The following is a 23762-nucleotide window of genomic DNA, read 5'->3' on the forward strand; positions in this document are numbered from 1 at the left end:
AGGGTCAGGAGCCATATCTGGAGTCAGCAACCCAATATACCAGATACAAATCACGAGTCTACCAGGACCAGAATTGATGGGTGGGCTTGAGGACAAAGGTAGTGGTAGAGCTTTGTGTAAAGATCTCGTTGTACAGACCTACGTCTGGATTTTGGTTCTCCACGTCCCTACGGCAGTCATAGGTGTCCTTCGGGACAGTGATGCCTGAGTTGATCTGGTTGAAGCAGAAGCCATCATAGTTTGCCCAAAGCTTTTTCATCAGTTGTTTGTGAATCATTGTACAGGAGGAAATGACACCTTATTAAGCAACAGATACTTTCCCACAGTTTTGTTTTTTCATTACTTTCACACTCAGATTTACAGAGGTCAGAAGTGTGGCCTTTATAAAAGATGCACCCATAGGGGAGAACAACTGGGGAAGTTCTTCTTCATGGTCTTCTTCTATCTTGGATTTAAATTATTGAACCGGTATGTCTCTTCTTTCTTTACTGGAAAACAGTCCCTATATGCAATTATTATGTCTTTCTAAAGTAACACCGATACTCAAATCAGAAAGGAGATTTGGCTACCAGGTAAACATAATGTTCTCTGAGTTCTAGATCTCTAGGAGATGTATATTGATATACACATGTAGAGACTCTTCTCACTATGAAATATATACTTCTTTAAGTTACTCCTGACAACATAAAGATTCCCAATTTCTCATTTTTTTTCTGAGTAAGTGACAATTTTAGGTCTATTTTACAAGTAAATAGCGGGGACCCATAGACAAATGTCTTCTTTCCTCAGGGTTGTAACATCTAGTGAATCACTGTCTGTTACTGAGTTGAACACATAAAGATCTGAACATCCCCCTCTTCTTTCATGCAGACTGAGATTTATAATAACTTTACAGTGATTCCTAGTTATGAGCTGAATAAATAAATGATGCTCATGTGTTTTCAGATATATTTGTATGTGTTTTAGCATATAATGGAACACTGAAAAATGCTAAATGGTTAAAAAGTTTTATTTATAGCAGTCTCTAACATTTTGTACATGTAGTGTTGTTTGACAGCTTCACTGACACATACAACGACATAACTATCTCTCTGCCTTTTTATACAAGTGAACCAGTCCGGAGCTGTTATGGTATATTACTGTGTAATTTCAATGTTTACTTAGAGAGTCATTAATGTGAAATTATATATGCAAAGATCTCTAATTACTCTGTAGGAAATGTTATGTGGTAAGATGTGCATGTGTTTTTAAAAGAGCCTGTAATTTGTGGATTTGTAACTAAATATCTGCATTCAATTTCCATTATTAGATAATTACTTCACATATGTGTCTGCTTCTCCAGGCTCCTAAACCTGACTTTTTATGGATAAGGAGAATGGCACTAGTTTATATATCCTTGTGTCAACAAGCTTTTAATAACCATGTGGTAAACGTTGTAAAACTGTGATCCAGGCAAAATAAATGAAAAGATAGCAGCTAAATTAAAAAAGGAGTATGCTTAGCATCAGGAATTTACAGATTGCATTATGGAATCTGTGAAAAAGTACCCGGAAAATAAAGTTATATCTTCATATTAAGGAGCTCACAGAACTAAAAACATATCAAGAAATAACTGTCTCTTAATGATTCCATGGTGCTTTTTTGCTAGATGAATTTTATCCTAAAAGAATAATTATTTTATTGAAAAGAAGATTTCTGATTTAGAAATGCAAACTAGTTTGAAAATAAGTATTAAGGCTAGCAAATCAGTTTTTAAGACAAACCCTACCTTTAATGAAGCCTCCCAATAACAGAAACTTGGTCTCTCAGTCGTTTGCATGTCTCAAAAGGCAGACAATCGCTATCAGATTCTGATAGCATGGCTATCAGAAATAGCAGATGGCTGATACAGTTAGGACATCGGTCCCCTTTGCCATGTCATTGGACTCTGATCTAAATCAATAGGAAAATGTCCCTAATATGTCTATTTGTCCCTTTATTGTATAATCTTTTGCCCTGGGCCAGATGCCAGGATCAATGTATGCTCACGTTTTCTGTTGAATTCACTGACTTCATATTACAAAGGGGCTACTTAGGAAGGTGACAGTAGTAGCAGGGGACTGCGCTTGATAAACGGAAAGTGTCTTCCACCGTAAATCTGGCCAGGGATTACTGTAAGCAAACACCAAGGAACATTGTAAGTGAAAGCAGTTTGGGGAGAGGCTCTGGGAACTTCTGAAGGGCATGCATTTTTAAACATATGGCTTTTCACGCTGAAGCTATGTTTTGGCAAAGCACTATTGTCAGACTTGATTAGATTAGTCTAACCCTCACAGATCTGCTTGGAAGCTGAGGAACAACACATCTAGCAAACCCATGGCTTGGAAAGAGTCTCTTTTGATCACATCTTTTCTGAAAGAGAATCTGGGTGCTCCTCTCAGTATAAATGTTAAGAAAACCACGGCTTAATTTACTGGGGAACAGACCTGAGATTAGTCGTATGTCAGGCTCTTAGAAATGGCTAAAGAAAACGAGAAGCTCTTGCATCTTGTGAAAGGCTACATGTGCTAATTTTCCACTGCTGTTTTTGCTTTCTGCTACAAGGCCCAGAGGAATATACTGTTTATATTCTCAGATTGTTTTATATACTCATATTATTTCAAGGTCTTTTTTATGAACATGCAAAAAACTACAGCAAAATGTCAGATTCACAAATTGAACATAGCACTCTCCCAATATGAATGAAGTGAAGGAGCAGGGACTTATCTTCAGCAGACTTTGTAGGTTAAGTCCTTTTCCAGTGTCACACAGCATCGATTTTGCAAAAATTAAAATTAACACAATAATATATAGGTCTGTGAAATGGGGTTGCGTCTCATTCCTAAATAGAATATATATATATGGCTTTTGGCTAAGTTTGAGAGTATGTACATTCCAGTTCTGTTTTTAATAAAATTAATACTTGCACCTGGCACCACTGTTATCTAGTGGCAGTGGAACAAATCTATAATTGCAATTATTCTCCTCCTGGGTGATTTAGTTCAACTCCCTGCATCATGCAGGATATTCTCCTACATTATTTCTACTACTTACCTAATCTATTATTGAATAGTTCTGGTGATGGTGCCTCAATTACCTCCATTACCTCTCTTCCAGTGCTTAACTGCTCTGTCTGATACGATTCCCTCCCACCCCACAATGAAAGGCTTGGATTGTACAACATGTAGTTTTAGACTATATTCCTTGGTTTGATCACATTCACATTGTTTGAAACCTCCACTTTGAAGAGGTTTACAGTGTCATCAAGACTTGTGTAATCTCTTCCATCCTCAGGCTTATGAACTGGGATCCTGTCCAATCCTTCTGCCATTGATGTGGCTTTTCTTTGCCCTTTCCTGAAGTATTTATTGTGTGTGTTCTGCTTTGTTTTCTTCCCAAATGCATAGACTAGAAATGCTTATAGTGCAGTGAAGTAGTGCCTAAACTGGTGATGTACAATCAAACTTTAAAACAGTTTGCTATATTCCTCTTTCTTCGTATTTCATTGACACAATACACTGTGATACAATGACAATTTTCTGTATTATTTTTGTTCAGGGTCAGTGTTTTAATATGTTGCTTAGTTTTCTTTATATAATGAATCCTTTTATCTACCCACCTATCCACCTATCTGTCTGTCAATATATCTATCTCACTTCCACTTCCACTATGCAATCTAACCACAGTATATCAATAACACCACATATTTTGCTCACAGAAGCAGATCTATGTCTCCTACCCTTATTTTCAAGTAAGCAGCACCTCTCTCAAGAGCATTTGCCAGTGACCCCACTGCCCTAAATATTATGTCCAAGGGAAAATGGTAAAGAAGAAGTATAATTTATTATGTATTTAGCATAGCAAAATGGGACCCATCTTGGCTATGGTCTTAAGGCTGACAGATATAAGAGCGTCACACATCAGTGATGATGCTGATGGTGTGGTTAGAGATCCTCTGCTGAGGAAACATGAAATAACTTGAAATCTACTCCAGTTTTCTCACTGTGTGTGTGCTGGAGAACAGAGTCCAGCTAGGGAGAGCCTGTATGTCACCAAATACAGATAAGCAAAACAGAAACATCTTCTATCAGTGAAGATTTCTATGGTTACATACGTGATCTCTATTACATCTGCATATAACTCATGCATGAACATTTTGCCTGTGCATCTTTGTTATACATGAACAGACGGGAATGACTGGAAAAGCAGCATAATTCCTTAGGGCAGAAGGTGGAAGATAGATGCCAGGGGAACATAGGTACCATGAGGGCTGGCTAATCTCTAAGAAAGGTGTAGCGTGGACTCAGATTTGTTTCTTTTATCACTTCTGTGGGAGAAATGGGCTGCCACATGTAAAGCATATAACCTGTTAACCGCTCTAGTAGGTTTTCAGAGCTGGTGCTGGTGTCCTTTCACCACTATTGCTTCTGACCAGCAGAGCTATTTGTCCTCACCGGTATGTGAGGGTGTTTTGGTGGCTAATTTGGCCTTAAATAATATACTTTGCCTTGCTATGCATTTGGTAGGTGATATTAACCCAGGGTTGCAAAAACTGAAAAGGGGACAATTAAAGGAGAGGGATAACTAGCCAACTGTTCAGGATTATGTGGGTAATCTGTGACAAGGTGAGGATGAGACCCCAGGCCTATAGGAATTTGATACACAGATGAAAGACAATCTCAATGGCTATCATAGCTAGAATCTCAAAATTCATGTTTTCATTTTATTATATCCCCTCAGACAGGAATACTGACTGTGGATCTGGTAAGAAATTTTTCAGCAAGATATTGCTTGAATTGTAATTGCTGATTCATCCAAAATCCATCATGGGGAAGGGAGTATTTGGCTGAAATACTTGGTTCTTGGGCATTTTAAAAACACTGAAAAATCATCAGAATTTTTAGATGCAATATTTTCAAAATGACAAGTGCTAACTTTGTGATTGAATAATGCTTTTTTTTTTTTTTTCTAAAGGAGGAAAAGAATTACAGATCAACTGAATAGATTGTCAAATGCCTGAAGTAGAAATGAAATATTGACAAAGCAGAGAAACTAATTTTCAAATATTTGTGATTTTTTTTTCCATTTTTTGTCAGCTTTACTTGGAATAGGAACATTTTTAAAATCACATCACTTGTGGGGCTGTAAAATTATATCATTAACAGATTAAAAACATTGGTATGGATTAGAGAGGAGCAAAATTCAGATCTTTTTCAGTATTTTTCATTAATTTCACCATTCAAAGCTGTGTTCAGTTCTTGGATTTAAGGCTGGCTTCTTGTCATGTTAGAGGCCAACCCAACCCAAAGACATGCTTTAGGCTCGGAAGACACCTAGGTATACACAAAATCCAGACCCCCTCAGCCCCATTCTATTGCATGAGTCAATGCACGCACACTGTTCAAGCAGTATTTCCAATGACAGTATGGGGAAATCAATATTGATTTTAATTATATTTTGGAAGTACTCCATGGATTAATTCACAAGTGAAGTTGAAGAGGACTGGAACATTACATGCACAAGTGTAAAAAATGGAGTCTGACATGACCAGCAAGAATTAGCTCTGAATAGCCCAGCTCTGTGCACTTCCATGACCGCTCTCTGGAGCATGAAATGAAAGTCTGAAGTGTGACTGTAACTCTGCTAACAGTGTGCATGTTTCACCATACTTTCCTTATCATTCCCTGAAAAGAGTGAGACATCATGCCCTTTCTCCATGACTTATGCAACCTCGTTGAAGAAGTAACACACACTTGCATTTTTTATGTATACTTGAGATAATGCAAAATCTTGAGAACTTGAAATACAGAAACTGAACCAAGCAGAAGTTGTCACACTCCTAGGGATGACACTGAAACCTGTTTCAAAATGTTTTGCAATCTATAAACATCAGATTGAGTACCTTCTAAATTCAATTAGTAGATCGGGAGAAGACAACATATTGCCATTGGAAACCAGATTCCTTTCATAATTAAGGGCTCAATTCTGCAAGCTTTCTACATGGAAAACTCCTGTTGGAGTCATTCTGAGAAAAATCTTCCAGAATCAGGACCCCACTTGCCTATGAAGCAAAATAAGACATACCAACGACATGAAAAGTTACTATCAACAGTAAAGTAGTGTTTACACCAGGAAACAAGGAAATGAGTCCTGAAAAAGAAGTCAGAAATTCACATTTTTGATTGGCTCTGTAAGAGTGAAAAGATAACCCACAGTAGGGGAAGGGAACAGCGTATTTGTAGCATTTGGAGAATAAGATTTCAGTGAAGGTTACCAGTTTGCAGAATTATCAGTGACCTTTGTTTCTTGTTAGATTAAAATGTGTTTAATTTACGTTATAACCTATGTACTGGATATTACTGATGGTGAGATTCTGGTTTTAAATGTACATGATCAAAATGAGCTTATTAAACCACCATCAGAATAGATCTTTGTACAGAAAGTGAGGGACAGGTCAAGCTGGCTGAAAATGCATGAAGTGGATTAAAGATGATCTCTTCTAGGCGTAGTGGATGACAATTTATGATCAGGATATGCAAGGATATAAAGCTGCAATAACTTTAGTTGAGCCAATGATGTCTGTTCCTGAGTTTTGGCAGAAGGATTCACACCAGAGACTGGAGTTACAGAGGGCTCAGACTTCATTTCTTCAGCCTTCATGAACAAACTACAGAGATATGAGCTAGATCCTGTGTAAATGATTAAGCTTTACTGATAGCTTAGAAAAGTTGTGACAGTAGTTATAGATAATTTGGTGTCTATAATCTAATCCAATTTCCTAATGAACTCTTGATTTAACATCTCTTGTGATTTGATATGTCTGTCTATATTTTTAAGATTTCTGCTGAAGGAAGAACCAATACAAAAAATTCAGACAGTTGTTCATATTATCTGTTTGTCTTGCAGGCAAATAATTGGTATAATCTGGCCCTAGACTCAGAGCTAATTTTTGCTGTAGAAAAAGAGACCCTAAAGGTAATTTCATGTCTGTTTGAGGACTTTGTGGTGAAAGAAGAAGATGTGGTCTGACTTTGTCCTTCAACATGCTTCACGTCTTTGAGGTCTGAACTCAGTACAAAAACAGTTAGTCTTGAGGCTTCTCTAAGTAACACTCTTGGAGAACTGGTCCTTGGTCACTTCTTGACTTATGTCAATGAGGGCATAAGATTGACTAACACAGGTCCTGTTCTGCACAGGACTTGTCCATGTCCAAAAATCTAGTTCTGTGAAAATATGTCTGAGAAAATTCCTAGTTGAACCTTGCATTTGCCCAATTTATTAATAAATCCACCAAGAATACACATATGCATTTCTACGATTTATCCTTATAAAAGTATTCAGTAAGTACTTACAGGGAAGAAAACCCTGCTGAGCTAGTTAATCATTATTTTGAGAGCAAAGAAAAAAAGAGAGCTAAACTATAATTATAACCTTGGTGATAATGTATGTAGGAATCTTTCTTAATCCAGGCTAATCTTGTTCCATGTTCTTACCTACTATAAAAATCTGAACGATTTTTGACAAGATCCAAAGTTTTGTCAGTTGTTAAGAATTAATTGAAAAAATTACTAGAGCACAGCAGCCATTTCAAAGGGACTGACCCAGAACCAATTAGAATTTTGTAACAATTGACCATTCACCACAAAACAGTTATCATGAGCTTTGGCCTCTGAAGTGTGGTGTTGGGGGTGGGGGAGGATCAGATTAAAGAAACTTTAATTTTTTCCCCCTTTAACTAAAATATTTTTAGTAGCAGCTTTCTCAACACAACTATCAATCAACTTATCTGGGTTTTAAAGGCTATGCTCAGCTTGCAGGAACAGCACTACAGAGTATAATGGATGATTATCCCCTGGCTTTAGATGATACACAATATAGGTTACTATCTTGAAAAAACAGGTCAGACATAGGAACATTCTTTATCAAATTGCTGTTGACAGCCCAAACAAGAGATTGAAGAATACCACAAAAAGGTTCTTTCATCTAAAGACAACAGAGTTTATAATTGGTCATTCTTTCCTCCTTCATCCTCTCCTTCTCAGCAGAAAAAAGAAAATTCCTAGTGCAGTTTCTTGAACATGGTCAGCATGAGGGTAGGCTGGTGTACGCGGAGAAATGGATTCAGTGTTCAGTCTTTCCTCTTAATGCTGAAACTACTGTGGAGGCAGGAAAAGCCAACAGTGGTCTTAAATGTTAAAAAGGAATAAAAGCAAGTTAGAACTTTGTGCTGGATTATCAATACTTTGGGACAGCAAATATGTAATTGCTTTGAAAGAGAAAAATCAAAGGCATGAATGCTTACCAATTTTTCTATCATATGTGCAATATTCTGCCTCTTACCTTCAGTCCAAAGCAAATCTATGCAGTAGGTACATAACTACATAGAAATGTGTGTTATCACATCATATATTTGGCTATATACTGCATATATGTACACATACAAGTATAAAAACATAAGTATGTTAGATTGAAAAGGATGCTAGAGTCAGATATTTAGCACTGAAGATTTTCTCCAGAGGACCACTATATTTAATATGAAAAAGGGTACTCTGCTAGCCCGATTTTCTGCCTGTTTCAGGCTGTTATATTTCACCCAGTTATCTCCCAGTTGTTTCCTTGGACTGGTGAAGCGTATTTCCAGGAGACATTTGCAAACTTAATTTGAAAATACCAGAGCTGGAAAATTTACTATCCCCTTTAGTGGTTTCCTCTAGCAGTCAATCCTTCATGAAGAATAGCTAAAAAAAGAAAAAAAAAAGAGATCAGAGCAATTAAATCACTGTCCCACAAACACTTATGCTTTTGCTTACCCTGACACATGTGAGTAACTCCACTGAACTCAATTTAAAGAGAAATCAATAGAACTGCTCATGTGTATCAAGTTAAAATATGAATAAGTGTTTTTAGATTTGCAGCCTGAAATTGGCTTGGAAAAAGTCTACAATAACATTTTTTACAGATTTTATAAATGAACTTCATCCTGAAGGAGATTCATCCAGGAGATTCATAGCATGCATGAACTGATCCAACCACTATCCGACAAAAATACTCAGCTCTGTTCATGTTTCTTTAGCTCTGGCACAGGGTTCTGACTGGCAATAGCGGAAAAAAGCCCCAGACTGCATGAGATGAAGCTTCATATGGATCCTCTACGCATGCTTCCAGAAAGAAGCAGCAACCATAATTGCTAAATGTCTGCAAGAAAGGTAATGCCCCTACAAATTGGTTATACATCTACATAATCTTAAACTACCTCTCCAGGGCCTGAGTAGCATTTGTAGCAGCCATATAATAAAAACATTTTTTCCAAGATTTAGAGAGGGGAAAAGGCTGTTGTGTGCTTTTTAGCGAAGTATAAAGGCCTTTGCTGACAGGGGCCTCTGTAGGGAAACTTTCTAGGTAGGAAGTGTAGGAATGTACAGCCTCGTTATTTTTGAGAGGTGAGCAAAACCAGGTCCTGGATAATGGGAAGATTGGTGATGTAGAGTCTTGCTGAAGGTATAGTGTGAGGTCTTTCCATCTCTCGGCTGGAGGGTCCTTCATGTACACGTGGTGTTGGTAGTTGCTACTTTGAAATAGCTGAAGGGGGAAAGTTTGTGACAAAAGAAGGAGTCTAAAGGTGCTTTACTTCTTTATGTTTCTGGCATAAGACTTGGAAAGTTTGTGGGCTGTGTTCTATGTGGTTTTACTGTACATGGCTTCGAGTAAAATCCATTCTAAGAGAGTAATGAATCCTGTTATCTCCTTCCTATAAAATTCAGGCTGTTCAAAGGAAGGAGAGAAGATGAAGTCCCCTTTGAAGAATACACTTTGGTAATGCTTAGCGGTATAACACTGCCCAAAACCCCTAATGGGGCGGGGAAAAAGAAAACCTGCAGAACAAGGACCTCTTGGCTTCCCTGCTTGTGCAAAAACACTATGGGAGAGTCTCACTCGAGCTTGGTTTCTAGATGAGTTTAATTCCAGTCACTTCACTGGATTTATTTCCAATTCATTTAATGTCATCATGAAAAGAAACAGACACAAAGTTTTCTTTGGCGCTGCATATTGTGTTGCGTCACTGTCTAGCAAGCTTCCCATTGCACATTTTTTCAAATGGATGCATCTGCCAGCCCAATACAAACAAAAATAACTTGCATGTGTCTTATGTTAAAGCTGAATGAGAAACGTGATGCCACATCAGTGTTGTCCATTCACCAGTTAAAGTCCTAATGTCTCATTAAAGACATCAGAGAAAACGTATGCATATTTTTTTCTTTCCCTCTTAATGCACACAGGATGGGATCAAGTCTTAAACAGCTTCCATTCAGATAAGTCTTAGAAGTCATTTTATAGCTGCATAGTGTTGAGATATTTTTGTGACATTTTGTTATACTCCTCTGCATAGCATGATCAGTCTTTGAACCACTTCTGGCCTTATTTTCATGGTCACAACTCGGTGGTAGCTAATGAGACAAATCCTGAAAATCTCAGTTCACATGGGATCTGGAAAATCTGCGATGCTCCAGGGGCTGCACAGACTCTCTAGAGATCTTGCTGTGACTTAGATGCTCGTTTCTTCTTCTCTGTCTATCTGATCTTGTTCATGCATTTACCCACTGACTAAATGTTCATTTTGGTGTTGTTCTGCTTTTTCCATGTCTTAAAGCCGTTAGATCTCTCCACATTAACTCCCAAACAAGCTTCCTAGGAAAAGTTCTTTTGTGTCCCAATGCTGAAAGGAGAGTGTAGTTTACAGGATTCCCTGGTTTTGCTCTCAGCCTATTCAGTGCAGCCCTGTTAGTCCTGTCCTGAGCTCACCCTCCCTCCATGTGCACTGGACTGTGCCCTCTGAGGCAGGCCAGTAGTTGCTTCCATACAAGTGTTTCAACTGGAAAATTGACTCAAAACTCAACCTACCACAATAAAGTGTGTTTTGTTTGGTTAATTTGTCTTCTGTGGCAATGTCAATGAAGTGATAGCTTGGTGGCAGGCATCACTTTTGTCTATCTTTCTCTTTTTTTTTGTTCTTTGCACAATGAAAATAACATCACTTCTTACAAATATCTCAAAAACTAACAGCAAAATGGTTGCAGGTCTGTTCTTGTTCTGGAAGATATTTCAGACAACAGCTCCTGTTGCAGAGTTTTTGGGTTTTCTTTCTCCACAGCTGAATATAAGAGAGTGCTTTTTTTTTAAAAAAAAAAAAAAAAAAAGAACAGCAATGTATTTGTATTATGGCATATCTAAAGGCACTAGCCAGCCCAAGGGATCCATTATGTATTTTTATGCTCACAGTATAAACCAGATTTTTCTGTTCATCACTGTCAATTTAAATAAGTGAGACAAATAGTGTGTTTTCCTTAATCTATAGGGAGGTGAGTAACAAAGCACATTTCTACCAAAACTAAGAGTTGAAACAAGCCCAGTGAATACCAAGCTGTGCCTCAGTTCTCAGTCCACCTTCATCCTTATGTTTGTCACTTGTAGGTGGCTTTTTGCTTTTCATGAATGCAGGAGAATACTCTTCATTTGGGATCCCTGTCCTCTCTCATATACCTTTTGCTGTGATTTATTATTCACCAGAAAGCTGAGAGGCTGTGACAGTCTGTGTATTTCAGCTGGCGTTGTTCTGGCCTCTCACTATGTCACACTTCAGGTCAAGGAGAGCTCATAAGAGCATGAAAAAACATGCCATAGTGTTTATTCACAACAGAAAAGTTATACTCTGTGTCTCATATTATTGTGTTCTTATCCACCTAGCAGCTTTTTCTGGTGTTAGTTTTTTACTGGGGATAGATGAGTCAAGCTATTAGCAGAGCTGTTCAACAAGAGGTAATTCTTTTCTTATGTTTGCCAGCCAAGACTGATATTTTACCACCTTCATCAACTTCTCTCAATGACAGACCTCCTATCTGTAATGCTGACCATAATAGCAATAGCAACAGTGAATGAAATATATATTTCTTACTGTGTTATGCTAAAGAAGCAATAAAATAGACAAGGCTTGTGGGTTGATGCAACTTGTAGCTGCCATTACTGCTTTCCCTTTTGTAGTGTTCCTTTTTATTATGATTAATATTGAGTTTATACCATTTAGCCGTGCATGATAGGAAATTTTCCCATCTGGCTCCGCTTCTGTAGGTTTGAATCATGAAATGAAGATGTAATGTGCTTTTACTACGATGTCTTCTTGATGTACATTCAATTGTAACAGAGATCAACTCACAAATAACTTATGAGAGTTTACCATTGTTTTCCTTTAAGAGGAACATCTAGAAAGAGACCATGATTTCCTCAATATTCTTTGTAAGAAATCTGCTATTCCCATTTAAATAAACAGTGTTTGGAGATTTTTAATTCATGCATTGTGTTTGGTCCACATGCACACAATAATTCTCCATGGGAGCTGTGATGATCAGTGGTAATTGCTAAGGTGAGTGATGTAATATTGAGCCCATGGTTGTGTATGCCAGTGAAGATTTATGAATGCAAATAGAAAACTTGGCTCCCACAAGCACTCATGGTGAGTCTCAACATTTGTTTCCCCAGAATATCTCTGATTATGAAACCTGGAGGTATAAATTGATTCTGCAATAGCTGAATGTCAGCATATATGAATTTAAGTGCAGTGACTGGAGTCATAGCAGAGCAATGAAGATCCAGCTTGGATGGTCGACTGCAGAGGAAACATTGTTGCTGGAGAGATGATAGCTAGACCAAAATCTTTTGATCATACTGTAGACTTTAAGCCTGCTCAGAACCAAAGGAAATGATAGTAGAAAAACAATGAAATATCACCACCAAGGAAAGGAAATATAAAACCAAGCAGAAAGGGAGCTAACAGATCAGCACACAGATACCCAGAATATGAAACATTCTGAGGCTGCAGAATACCAGTAAAGCTGTGGTGTGAAGAATGGATGCTGCTAAGATTAGTTTGAAAGAGCTGAAGGTGGAAATTAAAAATGACAAGGCTAAATTTGGCAGCATGCTGAGACCCCTGCAAAGGTGTTGAGCTCTTAACCTGATTTAGTCAAACTGCCCCGGGAGTATTTATGGCTTCACTGTTTCAGGTTCCCATAAAGTCCATATTCAACTTGTTGTCACTAAGTGTGTAGTAGAGGTATAGACAGATGACAAAAGAGCAAGTTTGGATGTAAGAAACAAATCTGAGGGGTTTTCCTCCCATTCCCTTTTCTTTACCCATGGTAAATAATGAACACTGAATACTTCAAAGACTTTCTGTGTCATCGGGAAGAAAGGTATTACTTTGGCAGCTGACAGACTGCTCCAGAGGTGAGAGAATGGAGGCAAGTTCTGGCTTTGCTGCTGACTTGCTGCCTACTGTGGGGAAAGAGGATGAATTTCTCAGCTCCTCATCTGCCTGTCCACTGGTGAATAGGCACCCCATGGCAGTCCTCTGAGGCACCCCTAAGTCACTGAGGACAAGCTTTCCAAAGAACTTGGACCTCTGCACATCCTATCTTCCTGACTTCAGTCTGAATACCCGGTGTGAAATATCCCTTATATGCATTATGGCTGGACTATAATTGTACAAATGTACCACAAAGTGACTGTGTTTCCTTCAAATTGTCTTTGATTGAAACTTAAATTGGAGGTTATGATGACAAACAGGTTAGAGAGAGGAAGCCAAAAGGCAAGTTTGAACAGCTAGAATAGAGCAAATGTTGCATATTTTGGTTGCTTTCAGCAACTGCAGATTGTTTGGCCCTGAATTTAATGACAGCAGCTGTCTAAGCTGTCCCTTGATTTCTTAAATTTCATGTTAATAGCTTTCATTCTTGGATTGGGTTAATATTGGTCATAAGTATTTACCTTGGCTAAGGTATAGAGTGTAGGACTCACAGTTTTGGGGTAACAAAGCAATTTCTAGTTGACAATTATATGAGAATTAATTTTCTGTCTGAAATACATTGATATTGACAAGTTTATTAAAAAGGGAATTGGTAAAACAGAAATGGAGAGGCCATGTATAGCAGAACAGTCTTATTATCTTTCCCTTCAAGGGTTTGCTTAGATTTGGCTTGATTGTTGAAGGCTGAGGTACAAAATTTTGCACGAAAAATCCACACAACATTGTTCGAGCATTTTGGAAAGAATTACCACTCTTGCACCTATAGGATGCAGTAACAGTTCATCCCAATTCTCGGCTGTGTACTTCCATGGCCACCTACACAAACAGTGATTCAGGATATGATGTGCAGTTATGGAGCTGCACTGGAGAAAGAAAAAGCAGGAGCACATGTGGGCAACCTGGAAGTTAGAAAGTGAGATCAAAATATTAAAAGGAGAAGATCAAAATAGATTCTATGCAATGACACAGTGATTTTCAGGTGAAAACATTAGACAGTTTGAATGTCAATTATTATTCCCTGTACTCTCCCTCAAAAAAGTGAGTTTTCTGCACTATAAATAAGGGTGGGATCTGTAATTCCTTTTTATTTCTGATACAAGTAAAATGAGGAAGTTTGGGTTTTATGACTTCAAGAAAAGTATTTTTCCATTCAACCTGGATTTCTCGCAGAAAGAAAAAAAATAGTAGCAGTTTTTCTCCTGAGAAACACTTGCTTCAGTCAAGAAAACTGAGATCGAAAATTTGGTACATCACTGACATAAACCAAGAAAATGTTATCTTAGAAACTCAAGTTTGAAAGGTGACTCAGCTGTATTTTCCACATCCAAATTAAAATCTTCTGTGGCACGTTTGTTTCTTTCTTCGCTTGGCACAAAGGACATAACTGTAAGTGCTATGACAATATAAAAAACCCAAATTACTGATTTGTGATGTCATAGTTAGGAAATCGACTTCTACATAACATCAAGTCTAGGCTGAAGGTTTTACTGAGAGTTAGGAGGCTTTAAAAAAGGCTGAGTTGCCTTGGGTGATGCAGCAGTTTAAGAAAGTAAAATATTTTATTAATATCATAAGAAAAAAAGAAGTTGATCCCCCACCAATTATTTTTTTGCACAAAGGAGAACAGAGTCCGGATGCTTGTGTAGCTGCAGTTTTGGCTGTCCTTGGGGCAGGTCTCCAACGTGATGTGGCAGCAGGAGCATCTCTCACACCCCTCACTCCAAGAAGAGCAGCTGAAACAAACGTGCTGCATCTCTGACTTGCAGTCAAATGTTGAAGAGTTATAAAAGCCTTTGATGTGCTTCTCTAAGTCTTTTGGAGCTTGTGGCTCAGACGACCCTGTCCCTGAAGCCTGTGCCGGCTCTGAAGGGGCTGGGGCCTCTGCTCCGAAGGAATGTCCATTGCGGTGCTGCTGCTTTCAACAGTCCTAGAAACCTATCCTCTGGGATGCTCCAGGGGTTAAAGAAGCCTTTCATATTGTATTGCAGCTACTTTCTTCAGTTTCTCCTTCATTAGGAATATGTTAAAAGGCACATACATGGATAGCAAGTTGGAAAAAAAACCCAAACCAAATACAAATGCTTGTTAGGAACATTTTTACAGACCATGAACTTGCACATTTGTAAGCCGTCTGGGCAGCACATGGATAATGAAAAATGCCGACTTGCTCCCACATTTTCTCATTGTGTCCTAACCAGGCAACATAACTTTCTGAAGTGAGTTTTCTTGTCACTTCTCCAGCTTTGTGTTATCTGCTACTTTTTCCTTTTACAAGTTTCTTTCTATTTAGCTGGTATGGTCAGGCAGGACGAGTTCAAGCACAGGTGAAGGCAATGCAAACTTCCTGATCATATGGTTGCATGATATTACTAGTTTCCAGTTTTCCTGAATGTGTTAGAGCTATGAAGGGTTTGAACTCCCAAACTGATGTGCCAATGGGTATCATCAAAGAGCGTTTCTGGAAGCAAAGGCTCCCTTCAATACTGTAGACTGAACTAACATCATTATATTCTGGATTTATCTTCCTTTTCTAAATAAATTATTTTAATCCCAAAAAACTTTAATGGAAAAGTTTTTGTTTTAAAAGTAATTAATCTAAATTATTAAAGTGGATGAAATATTGGAGTTCTTCATGTTAGAAAAATAGCTGATTAAGGTAATCTACTTCCCCTTTTACCTTAATTAGCTCAATGTACATAAAAAGTCATCTGATACTCAAATCTACCAACTTTGGCTATTTGCTTTTCTGGTGGAATTATTGGGTACCTCAGACATCTGAGAAAGGATTCATTAAAATGATCTGAATTAAATAGTCCCTGGTATTTTAATCTAGCTGTGGTGACCACTTTGTGGATTTCAAGCCCCAAATTCTGCTTCTTGGGGGCAAGTGAGTTAAGTACTTCTTGTCTGAATGAGGAGGAAGAATGTGCTCCCAGTGCACTCTCTCCTTTTCAAGAAGAAATGTTCCAGTCAACTTCATTCCTGCTAGAAACTTACAAGGCAGGTGAGTAGTCTGCCCTGCCATGCCGTATTTCTTATCTTCCTGCTGTGCCTAAAGGAAAGAGGAAAAGAACTCTGTCTGGTCTCTTGTTTTCTTCCTTCTTGCTTTCCAAAGACCTGAACCAGCAGACTTCCTGGACATTTCTAAGGAGACCACTCTCCATAAAACTGTACAGCCCTCAATGCCAGCTGTGAGTCCAGAGCAACACTTGGAGGTGCAGGGAGAAAAAGATGGTGCCATTCCTAATGAGCTTCCATTAATGGATAATTTATAGTGCAGATAATGAAAGTATTGATTGGGAGTCTTTAACTTTGAAATATTACACTTAGCTTGAGGCCATAAAGATTGTTTATTATAGCAGTGATAATGATACTCTGAGGAAGCAGCAATGCTTGTTGACATCTATGGGTTTCCACAAAAAATCGGGAAAAAGTATTTTCAAAGGTCATCAAGGTATGGAGGGCAGGGGATTGATTTTTACAGGAGAGTAATGATGGTATTTCTACAGAAATGCCTTACCCAGTCCCACTTAGGGGCAGGAATAATGTCTGATACACATGGCAGTCCTGAGCATCAAGGCCGTAGGAGATGGTACAGATATCATCTGGTGAAGGCTGGCCTCTCATTTGGAAAAATAATTTCCATTTGTAGAGTATCCTGATTTGGAAAGGAACATTAGGATCTGAGAAGTCTTCAGAGCCCCAGCCTTGTGCCTGCAAGCAGACAGCTGGCTCTGCCAGGCACTTCACTCTTTGATTGGTACGAAAATGGGGGGTGCCATAAGTTCAAATGCAGGCTGCTGTCTTTGGCGAAATGAATCCTTCTGCTTCTGTTTGCCAAAGAGCCATAAATATGTCTCTGATTTATCCTGAAAGGCTGTTGGGAAAGTGCATCCACTGATGTTCGTTAAATAATATGAAATTGAAGCAGCTATGTTATTGCTATAGTTTGCATTGAACAGAAATGCTTCTCTTAAACTTACTAATGTTTTCAGAAGATATATTTGAATTCTCAGTATTTTCTCTATATAACATGTAACCAATTGAGCAGTTTTTTTTCTGCCGTCTTCAAAGCATTTGACAGCCTATCATGGCCTGTGTATGAAATGCTGCAGCATCTGACACACTCCTGCTGTCTCACACCAGTGGAGAATGCTGAAGCAGACTGTACACAGATAGAAATAGTGCTGGCTATTAAATGGGAATTGCTAGATTTAATTCCATCATTCAGTCTCCTAAAGTTTTGACAGCTTGATCAAACTAATGAACACAAAAGTGACAGACATATTGGTTCACTATTATTAGGTTACCAATCTTTGCCTTTAATGCTTCTTCCTTTGCCTGCTAATGCTAGGATAACAGATAGCAGCCAGACTTTCTGGCTCTACCCATGTGTGAAACTTCTAAACATTGGGACATTTTTGTCTCCCACTGCACTTTGCTATAAAACCACAAGGTTAACACGACCTTCTGGCCCATTCCATTTTGTGTCTTGTTTTGAGTCGAGCTTTGTTGGGGACAAAAATCTATGTTATATTCCATCTGATCAAAGTACTTCAGATGAAGACATGCCATCTGTATTCATTTAGCGATATCTAAGACTGTAGAGCATTACAGTGGTATTTCGTACATAGTATTGATTGCCTTCATTTGTAGCTATTATAGACACCAGACACTGTTCACTTTTAAACCTGAGCATCAGATTTCCCATCTGCAATCTCCAGGCGCTTTCTTCCCACCCCCCTGCTTCCACAGTAGTTTTCAAAGGCTCTGTTTGAACAAGCTTCCCTTAAAATGATTGAGATATTGTTGCATGTTATACATTACAGTTATTTTCTCACAATTTCATATATTGTTATACTGGTTAAGTGTCCCAACCTCCCAGTGGAGGAAAGGTGTTTGAATCTATAATTTCATTCATATTCCCAGATGAATCTGTTTGTGCTTGGTTGCTATAATTAGTAGTAGCTGTACATTTTGCATCACGGTAGTGTTATGGAGCAGATCTTTATTAGTTAAGCACTGTATTTTTGTTCTGGTCTTGTTTACCTCCTTCTTCAGAGTTGGCAGCATGGTCACAGACCTGTCTACTTGCATCTTGATATGAATATGTGCTCAAAGCCAGCCTAACTGGCAAGTATTTAGATGAGTTCTGGCCATGGAAATATATGTCAGAGGTAAGAAAAGATAATAACTGATACATGGTGTATTTTCAGCAGACCTAGATTTTGCACTTGAGCATATCAGCTAAAAATGTAAACTGTCTTCCTGGTTAAGCCTAAGAAGACGAAACCAACCGGTTTTGGTAGAAATTGTTCAAAGAGCAAAAGTTATAAAATTAATGGATGGATTTTATTGTTGCTGCCTGTTACCTTTTAGCAGAACTTTCTGCAAGGCTTAATCAAACCTGGCCCAGCAAAGTATTTAAGCACAAACTCAGGTTTAGACCTGTGGAGAGATTAATTTCTGTTCCAAAAAACAGGCCCCCACCCACACTGAGAGAAAACAGGTTTTAGGTCCATTAGGACCTATTCAAATTTACAAAATATCAAGATAAGAAATCTAGCATGAAGGCTGGGAATGGCAGCATCCATGCAACCACAGGCAGGATTTCTATCATTGACATTGAGGGTGAGAGAGTACCTGAACCAGCAAAGGACTTGGAAGGTGTTACTGTGAGAGATGTTTTACAAAACCAGGGGAAGACGTAGGCAATTCCCAATAGTAAGAGGAACAAGTGGATGTTCTCAATGCACCTCAGAACATTAACAACCCTGCCCTTCCAAACCAGTGAAAGGAATACACCTTTCCACCCCCTCTCTCTAGCCTTACTTTGGGGTAGCAGCTTCTTATTCATCTTCCTCTTGTCATGCTTATGTACCTGCATGCATGTTGCAAGGTGCAGTGCTCTATATCTGGGGTGTGGAGGCAGGGAAGAGAGAATAGTTCAGAAAACTCTTTGATAATGGTGAACTTAAACACTGATACATGCAATAGGTTGGGTTTTTTTCAGCAGCTGGAGTGAATGAAAACTTGCCCTGTGGTGACAGCAGAAGTGGAAGGTGTCTGTTCTCTTGGTGTCTTTGGCAGAAGTGAGAGGACAACCACGCCTGTAAATCTGCTGCCTCTAATGTGACTCTGGCCAGTCACTTCTGGAGCATCTGTAGAATACCCCATCCAAAAACAAGCAGTGGGAGCAGTGTGGAAAGTCTGTTTCTAGCACTAGCTCCTCGCTGCCATTCATGGCTGATTAAAAACCTGCTGGAGTATGAAGTAGAAATGGCAAGTTCTCCATTTTAATGGCTTGAATGAACTTCAGGCTTAAACAGTTTAATTTTCAGAAAAAGATGAAAAATCAACTGAAAGATTTAGTGAAGATTTGATTTATTAATTATCAGGCACCTGGCTTGTAAAATGAAATTTAGTGCAGGCAGCAACCAGATGCTTCAGCTGGGTGAGATCTATGGGTAAAATCCATATCTGCATAACAGAGAGCAGATTTTGTTCTCACTGCTGCTCTTCAAAGGGGGATGGATGGTAGGAGGGTGTCTTTACAGCAATAAGTCATTGCTACCAGTATGCATTTTAATAATCTTTAACACAGTAATGAAAAAACCAAGAAACAGATCTTCAAGTACCAATGAAAAGATTGATTTTTCCCATAGGTGTGCTGCATCATTCTGTAAAGAAGAAAAATGCATATGAAAGCTTTGCAAGAGACTATTCTCTGCAAAAAGACAAAATTTATCAAGGAATGCCCAATGACAATCAAGTAACAATGTTGATACAATTAATTTCAATAAGCCTTTAGTCACAGCAGAAATGTAAATATCTTCCTGGACAGATGAGACTCTAGGCTTGAGCTTCAACTATAAATAGCACTCAAGAAGTTGCCTGACACTGAAAGAATAAATCAGGCTACATATAATTTATTGGGGGGATTCAGGAGTGATATTTTGCAGGCAAATGTATTTTGGATTCATACAAACTATAGACAGCTGTGAAGGCAGCGTCTGTTTCCATTTTCAGGTTTTTTCCTCTTTTTTCATGAATAAAGAAGTCTACATTTCTATGAAGTGATGTTTTACACAAGGAGTTAAACATCTGAAGAAGCTGATAATAAATGCTTAGGAAAAAAGCCCCTTACACAAGGATGCCCTTGCAAATGGGAGCCCATGTTGGCAAATCAAGGATGCAGGGAAAAGAACTTGCCCATCAGAATAGGTATTTGTACCAAAGGCCCAGCATTCAGTTCAAAACATGTCATGTCTAACATATGGCTGCAAGAATTTTTTTCTGTCCATACAAAATCTGGTACTACTACAATTCCCATATGCAGGGAAGTACTGAAATAATGATATGATTGCACACTACTTGGACTCATACTTCCCTTCTGTTGACCACAAGGAAAAGAACACTTAAAAAAACATTAAAAAGAAATCGCAGCCACATTCCTAGGGCTGGTTCATTCAGCAAAATGGAAGAATTGAACATGTTAGGAAAGTTATCTTCCAAATAAAATAGTCTCTAAGCCATTTCACAAACATCACTGCGTTGCTGAACATAAATGTTTGATTTATTACAGTGTAACTGCTCAGTTTTATCATAAGAAGGGTATACTGGTTGGCTCATCTGTGATGAGCAAGATCTGGGCAGTGACATGAGGCAAGAATAAGAACTGAAATCTTGGGGCTGTGAGTGAGACAGGAAAACAAAGCGTGTATGCTCATCTGCCAACTTCCACAATACCAGGCTGTCTGTTAAAGGACTTTGTGACTTCTGGTAACATGAAAGATAACATTATGAAACTTTTTTTTTTTTTTTTAAAACATGGGACTATGAAGATGTAAATTAAGAAATAGTTTGTGAACAACTTTAAAAAAACCCAGACATTACATGGGAAAGTAATCTATAGAATGAGTTGCATGCATTGCTGGGTAGTTAGGTCTCTGTGGTAGCACAGAGTGCAGTCTGTGGAAGAGTGATGCAATGTTGCACCATGACAGTGAATTTTGGAAGATGAACGCGTTTCTTGGTCTGCGACTTTTAGCAGCAGATTTGCTCAGTACTTTTAGATTCCTCAAACCTCATATCTGAAGAGATGATTGAGATCAAGAGTTTCTTATCAAGAAATTTTCCAGAGGCCTTTAAAAATTATATCCATGGCCTGTATGCTTCTAGTGCAGTGTCAGAGTAGTTTAAATGTCCAGAAAGGGATGGCTGAAATGGGGAGTCATGTTCCAGACATCTCCAAACATTGGATGGGCATTTGCAAGGCTTCAAATGTGAGGAACTTGCCTTGGGAGTGTTTTCCACAGTGTATACAAAGTGATTGAATAAATGTCAAATAAATCATAAATGAAGTAGATATATTGTATATTATGGGACTGTAAAAGGTGTGGTCCAAAAGAGCACATGGGAGAATTAGGACTAAAGAAAAAAAGTGATGGAAATGATGGTGTTCTGTTAAAATCTGGAGAGCTATTTAATATTTTATAATTCTGTCTATATCAGCTGAGGGGCTTGGCCTTGGAGTCAGGCCCAAGTGTCCTGGTCCTTAGTGGTAAAACCTTATGGCTTTGTTTACAATGGATTATACATTGGTCTTAAGAGAGATGGAATTGGGCCACAAGTGTTTCATTTATTGTGGTAGATACATTGTTATGGTAAGATGCGATATTTCTATGTTTCTGCAGTGTGAGATATGTGTGAGTAGATATTATAAGTGCTAGACAAATAATAAGTCTCTGCTTCCTAGGGTTCCTGTATGTTTGTATAAAACATTTGTGCACAGTGTGAGGAACAACACAGCACAGACCCTGAACCTTTAAGAGTTTATCACCTCTTGGAGCAGCAAAACCAACTGGGGAGGGTAGTTTTTGGCTTGAAACATCTTAATTCTGAGTCTGATTCTCACCTTTGTCGAGTTCCCACAACAAAACTTCAGTGCCACTCTACATTCACATTAATGTCAAATTAGGGAGTAATTCCTTGCAGTATGCCCAGAAGTGAACAACATGACTGCATGCTTCATCATCCAGCCTACAAGAGGGAGTGGCGGATGTTTAAAAATATATACAAATTTCAAATTAATGGAAATGTTGATATGTAACTGTGGGAAGACAACAGGGGTGAAGATGAAAGGTACCCTCTGTGTTAAGCAAGTTGGTTCAATGATGTTGACCTGCCTGAAAATGTAGTTGCATCTAGCAGTAGAAAAACCAAACACCTCCCCCCCCCCCCCCCCCCCCCAATAAATAGCATTCATCTGCCATCTAATACTGTTTAGATAATGGAAAGAGGTCATCTGCTTTCACTTTGCTGTTACTTGTTTGTCATCATTGAGGGATCTTTAAGGATCCGGCGGAGAGCCAGTTTTCCGACAAAATGAGAAATGAGAGCAATTAAAAAATGGAAGAAGATGATTGCCTGTATGTAAAAAATCAAAGGAAATTGAGAACCTCGTCTTTGAGTAATAACAAATATTTTGGCCAGGAGCATGGTATTTAACTTGGAGGAGACAGAAAAGCCACTTCATCAATATTAGCTCAGTGCAGTACGTTTGGCAAAGACCTAATGACTTATCAGCTGTTATCCTCTGCGGAGCTGGGGGGAAGGAAAAATTCCTCTCAGGATACAAGTTCATTTCTACATTGCCATAATACATGTCCTCTGTTTCTGATCTGTTTTCCATCTTTTCGCCTATTGACTGGTTAGAAATTGAGATGTGTGTAATAGTGTAAAACACAACATTGAACTTCAGGCCTTTTCACCAGTTGCTTCAACTATTTGCATTCTGAGCCTGGTTCTTAGAGGCACTTTTTTGTATTGACACATGTATATAAATGACCCTTAGCACTGGAGGGAAGGGGGTTACAAACAGCACTCTTTAAAAATCTGGCCACACACTCATTACATTCACTGTACTTGGCATCATGTCACTTGTGATCTAGTGGGCTCCATTCAACTTCCATCCTAAGGCCTCTGTGTAAAGAGTCACTGTGATTGTTTTTAATGCTATGGCAGGAACAGATGGCAAACATATTTTAAAGCGCTAAAAATATAGAAGGGCAGTAGAAATCTACATGGCAGACATCTATTAAGCTCCCACAGCTGTGGCCAATTTTTTTTTTTAATAATAAATATATTATATGGAAGCCCAGACCCTAGAAGAAAAGTCTCCTTTAAAATCAGTTGGCAATTTGAATTTGCCTGGGCTACAGCAAAGGACAGAATAAACTTCCACTTGTAGTTTTCAGTTTGTCTCAGTCATGCTAATGAAAAGAAACAAGTAAGTGTGGAGAAGGACAGCTGAACCCCGACTCACCGTGGCAGACTAGCATGTAGAGAGCAGCCCCTATAGATCACTGTCTCATGGACACCATGT

Source organism: Strix aluco, chromosome 4, assembly GCF_031877795.1.
Source record: "Strix aluco isolate bStrAlu1 chromosome 4, bStrAlu1.hap1, whole genome shotgun sequence".
Taxonomy (NCBI): Eukaryota; Metazoa; Chordata; class Aves; order Strigiformes; family Strigidae; genus Strix; species Strix aluco.